Consider the following 8,288-nt stretch of genomic DNA (forward strand, 5'->3'; position numbering starts at 1 on the left):
CCAAGCTGTGTGCAAGCCAAGATTTGACCAACTTGCCATTTTTTATTAAAAATTTCAATTTGGGTTTTTTAGAAATTTGAGATATTTCCACTTTTCCTCCATTGCATTTCTAGACCACGTTATCAGAGTTCCTTACTGAGGTAAATTCCATCGTTTACTGCAGATGAAACTTGGGGTTTTAAATATCACAAATATGTTGAATTTAATTTTTTAAATGAGTTTGATAATTCATATTGTACTAAATAAGTAGAGAAAGAGTTAATTATCACTTAATAGTTGATATTTTTATTTTTATAATATACTAAATAAATTTTATAACTTAATTTTTCAGTACCTAATATTGCAATTTATCAAACAACATCATAGTCAATTTTAATTTTTATATTTTTAAATTTTAAAATTTCAGACATTATCTAAACAATAATCATTAAATTGTTGGGTCGAAGTTTATTATAAGTTGATGTACTATGCCTAAGTTATAAATTTAGTCTTTATTCTTCAATTTGATCATTTTTAGTCTATATATTTTCAAAATTTTAAATTGTAATATTGATCCAAATCATAACGATTAAAAACATTAGGTCAAATTTTGCTAATAGTTTATATAGTATGTGTAATTTGTAAATTTAGTCTCTACTCTCTAACTTAAATTTTTTAGTCCTTGTATTTTTTACTTTTAAAATTTCAATCCTAACTCAAATGATATCCATTAAATACATCAACTAAAATGATGGGATTTTCTTTTGAATATTATGTAAAAATAAAAAGTTAAAATGGTATTACATATGTGATAATATGCTTGTAGAAGAATTTTCTTGATGCTTCATACAAACCAAGAAATATAGCACCAGTAAAAGCCAAAATGTCTATTACAGTTGCCCAGAAGTAGTGTGGTAAATTCAAAAAATCCTTACAAATCAAGGGTGAAGTGGTAGTTAAAAGTAGACCTGTTCATGGGTCAGGCCATCCAACCCGAAAGTTCGCTCGAAATGTGAGGCTTGGACAAAAATATAGATCCGAAAAATGGGATTGGACAAAAAAATAAAGTCCATTTAAAAAACGAGTCAGGCCTCGAGTAAGGCATTTTTGGCCCGGGCCCGGCTCAGCCAGAATTCACTAAAGGACAAAAAAATATGTTTTTTTTGTTTTTTAATATTATTTTCTTATTGTTTTCTCATTATTTTGCTATCATTTTACTATTATGTTGCTACTATTTTGTTGTTATTGTTTAGATATTGTATAAAACTTATTTTATTGTTAATTTTGTTATTATTTTAAAAACATCTGTTAATTTTGTTATTATTTTAGAGGCATTTGCTTGTTAAGTTGCATCTATCTTAGTGTTATTTAAGTATACATATTTTTTAAAATTTATTTTCAATTTGTTGGGAAATATTTATTTTAATGTTTTTAGTATTTTTAATGTATTATATATATTTTAAAATTATATAAAAAATAATATGGGCGAGCCAGGTCAGGCTCGGGTTTTAACATTTTTATCAGGGTCGGGCCAGGGTTTTAACATTTTTACCCGGGTCGAGCTTGGGCAAAATTTTAGGCCCATTTTTCTGGCCAGGGCCTAGCAAACGGGCCTAAATTTTTAGTTGAGCTTGGCTTGGCCCAACCCATGCACACCTCTAGTTAAAAGTCTGCCTCGAATAAATATAATGGCAAGAATAAGCTCATTCAACATGTTGTATCGTCACTCATCTAGTGACAACCCAGCACCATTGAAAATCCATACTTATAATGCACTGGTTGTAGACATCATAAACGCAACATAGCCACCATCTCCTCCATTGTCATGGTCCACAATAAGTTTTCACCTTCCACTACGATATATCTATCAAAAAATTATTGACCATTTTAGAGAAAGAAGCATCAAATACAAAAGGGAAAAAAAACAGAAGCAAAAAACCAATCGTGTAACAACCCATTTTCAGTGATATTAGAAACAGTGGTTTCAATACCACCATTTTGATGAGTAAATTATTATTTTACTATTTATTTAGTTTCTACGGGATTATATTAAGGTCGTAGTAAAATTTCATTAAGAAATATTGATGTTTAAATAGTTAATTAGGTAAAAAGGACCAAATCATAAAAAAGTGTAAAAGTTGAGTTCTATTAGTTAAAAGGGTAAAATGGCTATGAAAGTTTAAAGTAAATGGACTTAAATTGTAATTATATCATCCTTAATGTTCATGGACAAATTTGTACACAATTATGTTAGTTTTAAGTTATATTATTAAGGGTAAATTAGTAAATTAATATTTAAAGTTCAAATAAACTAAGAAAAGGTGTCATCTTCCTCACTTCTTCTTTGTTTCAACTGAAAGTTAGGAAAATAATAGCCATTGTTAGGGCTTGAAGGCTTGGCTAGCCTAGTAGTGTGCATGTAAGTGAATCCAAGCCCCGTTTTTATTGATTTTTATATTTTTTAGATCGTTTTAGCTGAACCTAGCTAGCCTGGGGTTTAATTTGCAAAACTATTAGAGGTTGGGGGATTTACCATGAATGCTTTTTTATGTTAATTGATAAATTATGAATCTTTGTTGAAAAATAAACAAGTTTTGTTAAGTGGTTTTTTACGATTTTTGAAATTAGGGATTAAATTATTAAAAGTATAAATCTATAGGTTTTATTGTAAAATGATGGTAAATATGGGTTATATCAAGGCCGCTTGCATATATGGTTAACGTGGATTTAGTTTAAAATGGTTAGATTTTAAGTTATGAGCTTAATGACTAAATTGTGAAAAGTTAAAATGTTAAGGGCAAATTGGTAATTTTGCATAAATATGAAATTTGGGTTAAATTGAATATTAGAAGTACTTAATTGATTGAAATTACTTATTTAGATCAAGAAAAGTCACGTTCAGACTTAGATCGATGAAAAGCTAAAGCTTCGACTAGTTCGATTTAACTTCTACACCCCTAGTCATCGAGGTAAGTTCGTATGAACTGTATTCGGTTTAATGTTGTTTAAATTGAATTCTTATTGTGTTGTTTTAATGTAAATCAATCAATATACAAATGTACTAATGCTATGATGAATTGACGAAAATTAAGTCTCGATTGAACCTTAAGAATTCTTAGGATACGAATGACATGTCCTTAAGGATTCCATGTTTCGAGTGTTGGTCTTGAGTGTCCTACTGAGGGTTGAGGTCCTGCATCTATTGTAGATACTCCACAGGTTGTGTGAGCAGCATCGTGTAGCTTACATTCTAACCCACAGCTCGTGTGAGCATTGATGTAAAGGAAAGGTTACGATTATATGTAAAGACACACTTAATTTGAGCATTGATGTAGAGGAAAGGTTACGATTATATGTAAAGGCACACTTCGTGTGAGCTTTCCCGAGTATCCAATGTAATTCTAGATAGTTTAACGAGTAGAAAAGGGAACGAATGGTAAGTATGCAAATGGATTAAATCATGACTTTATTAAAGGTTTTATGAACTTAATGATGTTTGTTCATAAGGAAATTTATATGTTTTATGGTTGATTTCATTGATATCATAGACAAGTGTACTAACTTGTGAGTTGGTGATGTTGTTTAGGCTTTTACTAAGCTTATGTCATTGGTAACAGTTTATACTTATTCTATAAATAACATTATTGAAATGGTAAGTTATGTTTTAAGTTTATATGAGCTTACTAAGCATTCATTGCTTACGTAATTATTTTTCTTGTTTTTTTTAGATCATTGGAAGCTCGATTTGGTTGGAAGCTCGTCAGAAACCTATCACACTATTCAACAGTCAATTCAATAGTTTTTGAGCATTTTGGCCGAGGTTTATAATGGCATGTATAGTGTGATTTATAATGGCGTTTTGATAAATATATAAACGATAATTTGGTATGTTTGTGTCTTGATGTTTATGCATGGTTGATGGACTTATAATACTTGTTTAGGTAAGTCCTTTTGGTCACTTTTTCATAATTGATGTACATGGCATTTTGGCATAAGATGTTGGTTTGGAAATGGTCAATTATGATGTATTTTATGCACATAATAGAATGAGGTCTTTATGCATAGAATTAGGTAATGTTAACATGTTTTGGTAAGTGTTGTTTTATTATAATTGTGGTGCCTTTGAATGGCATATTGGTTAGTTGAATTAAGGTTTTGAAAATGGCATTTCTAGGTGTGCTTGGATGATGTTTTGGTCCCTTGAAAGGGTGCATAATTGGATTTAATCTTTATGCATGAAATGGTTTTGAAATGGTTTGATTTTAGGTAAATTTTGGGTTCACACATCTTGGGACATGGGCGTGTGACTCAGTCATGTGAGGCACACGGCCTGGAGACACGACCTTTTGTCATCTGAGGATTTCAAAGGGTACAAGTCAGTGAGTTACATAGCCTGGCACACGGGTGTGTGACACAGCCATATAACCCTACTTAGAGAGTTGCACAAGTGAGGACACAAGCTGAGACACGACCGTGTGTCCCTAGTTCGAAAGTTACATTGCCTCGTGTGACCCCTGTTTCATAATTTTTGCATATTTTCCTTAAATTTTTTAAATTGTTTCAAATTAGTCCCGAATCGCTTCTAAGCTATTTTAGGGCCTCATGGGCTCAATTTAGGGACGAATGTATGAGAATGAATGGTGTATGATATATTTAGATTATTGAATGTTATGATGTTTAAATGTTTTTTATTGTACAATAATGCTCCGTAACCTTAATCCAGCGACGAAGACAAGTTAGGGGTGTTATAAATTGTGCAGCGGAAAATGACAACAAACGAAGAGGAAAATGAATAGATATCGTACACCCTATTTTTAGCCATTGAAGTGGGAAAATGAGTATATACTTCAAGTAAAATGATAGGTAATTGAAACAACACCTCCTCCCAACATCAATTAATGAAAACCATGTGTTCAAAAATAATCAAAGTGAAAGATGATATTATCAAAGGAATGATGTTGATGCCTAAAAATGGAAACCATGTGTTCAAAAATAATCAAAGTGAAAGATGAGATTATCAAAGGAATGATGTTGATGCCTAAAAATGGAAGTCTTCTCGAGAGGTGACCATTACCTTCACTTGAAAAGACGACTTAATCAAAACCACTTTATAACTTACCTTTCATCTAATGGGGACAATTGTTATATCTCTACCTTAAACCCTCTCACTAAACCTGTTGACCAACACAAGGACCTAACAAGGCATAGAATCACTATAACTTCTTAGTTATGCCATCCTTATGGGACACACACAATTCCTAAAATATATATTAGGAAGAGTTTTTATAATATTTGTAACAACCTGATTTTGACTAGTGTTAAAAAACGCTATTTTGAAATTGAATTCTGTAAATTTAGCTAGTGAAATTATTAATGGATGGAATTACTTATTTAGTACGAAAATATATTATTAGATGGTCGAGTAATTAAGTTGAGAAAGTCATTAATTATAGTACGAGACTAAATTATAAAATATAATCATTATAGAGTTTTTAATTTAGAAAAATGCAAAAGACTTATTTAGCAAACCAATTAAGGGTTTTAATTGTAATTTGACCATTATTAAAAGGTGATTAATGGTCATTCATCATCTCAGCCGTCCATTTCCATTTATTTTAGCTAAATGAGATCATGGTCTTTCATTAAATTTTTACTTAGTTAATTATATATATCACATGCTTATATATATGTTAGTGGGAGAGAGAAGATACATTTTTTTCCATCAGTTTCTTCTCATCCAAAATAGATTTTACAAGAAAAGAAAAAAGCTTGAAGTTGCTTCCACGGCCAACCACAATTCATGGTAACTGTAAGTTTTCTCTTTGGAAATTTTTTAGGATTTTTCATGTAGAAACCTTGGTTAAACTAACCCATTGATTAATATTGTCTATTGTGTGATTTAATTCAAGTAACCATTGATAGATGTTGTTGAGATTTAAGCTTGGTGGTAATGGATTTATGAAGGATGAGTTCAGATTATGTTAAGACTATATTAGAAAGTAGTAAAAAGTGTTGATTTTAACTAGGAATTAAACTAAGTTCTATAGTTGATTTTATATCATTAGGGGCTAAATTGAATAAAGTGAAAGTTGCTAGGAAATTATGTCAATAATTGAAAGTTTGGGGTCCCTAATGAAATAATATAAAATCAGATTTTCATTCGATATTGAACATCGAAAGTTACAAGCGCTTAAGACATTAAGGCTTAAAGGAACTAAATTGAATATATTGAAATTTATGAATTAGTGGCATGTTTCAAGTGAAACTAATATTGTTTTTTATGATTGGATTTACCATACGTAGTTAATGAAAAAGTCGGGACGTCGAGGAGTAAAAAAAAAGTGAAGGTAGTCTGGAGTAGTCATAATTTAATTTTTGCTTTTATGACTTATTTTTAATTCATAACTTGATTGAAAATTAAATTGAATAAGGTAATATTTAGTGTTTTTCTCATGAAAGGTAAGTTTTACTTATGACTTGGTATTTAATTGAAATTGTGATTTGATGAATTATTGAGTTATTGTTAATATGTATTTGATTCAATTTATACTAAGATATAACAAAAGATTATGATAAGTAATTGAATCAAACAAAGGTTATTAGATAATATGAGTGAATGATTATATTTTATAAGTAAGCATGTTAACAAAATGCACTTGAGAAGGAAATTAGTGATGTAATACTCCTTACAGGAAAACATGGCGCATAACATTCATCCAGACAAATTGCCCAACAAGTTGAGTCGTTATCAGTGGATTCAAACCTTTCGACTTAACTTAAATTTTTAGAAAAATAGTTTTGAATATTTCTCTTTTTGTTAAAAGTTATTATTTTCTTTCATTTTGTAACGCATTTTTAAAGAAATTTATTAGGAATTATAAAGGAAAATATATTTTTCATTTGTTGCTCAACTATGACGTATACATATAGATGATAAAATTCATAATCAACAAATCACCAAGGTTAGGTGTACACTTTCAGAGTAAAAGGGTAATTCTTTTTAAAACAGAAATGGAATAGTATAAATGACGAAGTTATTTACACACGTTGAATACAAAACAAATTTATATGCCACCCGCCAAAATAGTCATGCATGATACAAAATAAACAAGTGGCCCACTCACAAACGCAGCTCTGGCATAGTCCTCTTCAACTGATTCTTCTTCTATTATCAAAATGCCTGAGAAGGAAAAGTAACGGAGTAAGTCCAATTGAACTTAGTGAGTTTCAAAAATAGAAACAAATAATTTACAAGAATACCAATAATCAACAAGCATCAGTACCCATAAGAAAAGAAAAAAACTTTTTCGCGAGGTTTTGTCATGCAGACACAAAACGCCTCTTTATATCCACAGTTCTCTAGTGGCAACACTTTGCCAATTTAACATAACGTATATAATACCCATGCAAACACATTCCGCCAACCTATACATATCTCTCACAATCATGCATGTTACCAATGACCCATCCTTATGCCATCCTTAGACCCATGTTTTCGAAATCAGAATCACATATCAACCATATTCGTTTTATATTCATAACTCCTTATAACATCATTGTTAAGTTGAAAACGTGTTCTCCCGTAAAGTCGAACCATGATTTGTTAGTCTAGTTTGCAATATAGCTGCCTTATCGAAGGCACCACAAACAAATCTCTTTTCCACACTTTCACATATTACAAATTGTTTGGTACTGGGCTCGTACAAGAAGGGTGTTTATCATCGAAAATGGTCATACTCACGCATACAACATTGGTTTATTACTCACAAGTTCATACACAATATATCGACCCATTTACAGTAAAGACAACTTACCATACAGAACTCACATACTATGGAAGCTTCATAACTTAAAGGGAGTAAGAAGGAACTCACCAGCAAACTCCAGAACAGAATTTACTCTACTAGTCCTTTACCTCGATTACTCGGACCTTTACTAGCTTCTTGAGCAAAATAAGAAACAATTATAACCATCAGATATTTATTTACTAAAATTTAATCATGCATGCATGAATCGGTTGCATGCAACCCATAATTAGAAAGTCACATTCCTTTCGAACCAGTTCTAAAAATCTATACATGCACTAATGCAAAAACATAAATCCCCCTCAATAACAACCTAAAGGTTTTCCATAAATTACCAGTAAGTTGGTACTTAATAATGGAGTCTTGACTAGCTACTAGAAACCTTCCTCGCCTTCTCTAATAAAGAATAAAGAACTTAAGAGCTTGCTCACAAACGTGCTTGCAAGGAATGAAAAAAAATGATTTTTCCTTCCCATTATCAAAGCAATACATGACTTTTATAGA

Source organism: Gossypium raimondii, chromosome 10 (assembly GCF_025698545.1).
Source record: "Gossypium raimondii isolate GPD5lz chromosome 10, ASM2569854v1, whole genome shotgun sequence".
In the NCBI taxonomy this organism is placed as follows: Eukaryota; Viridiplantae; Streptophyta; class Magnoliopsida; order Malvales; family Malvaceae; genus Gossypium; species Gossypium raimondii.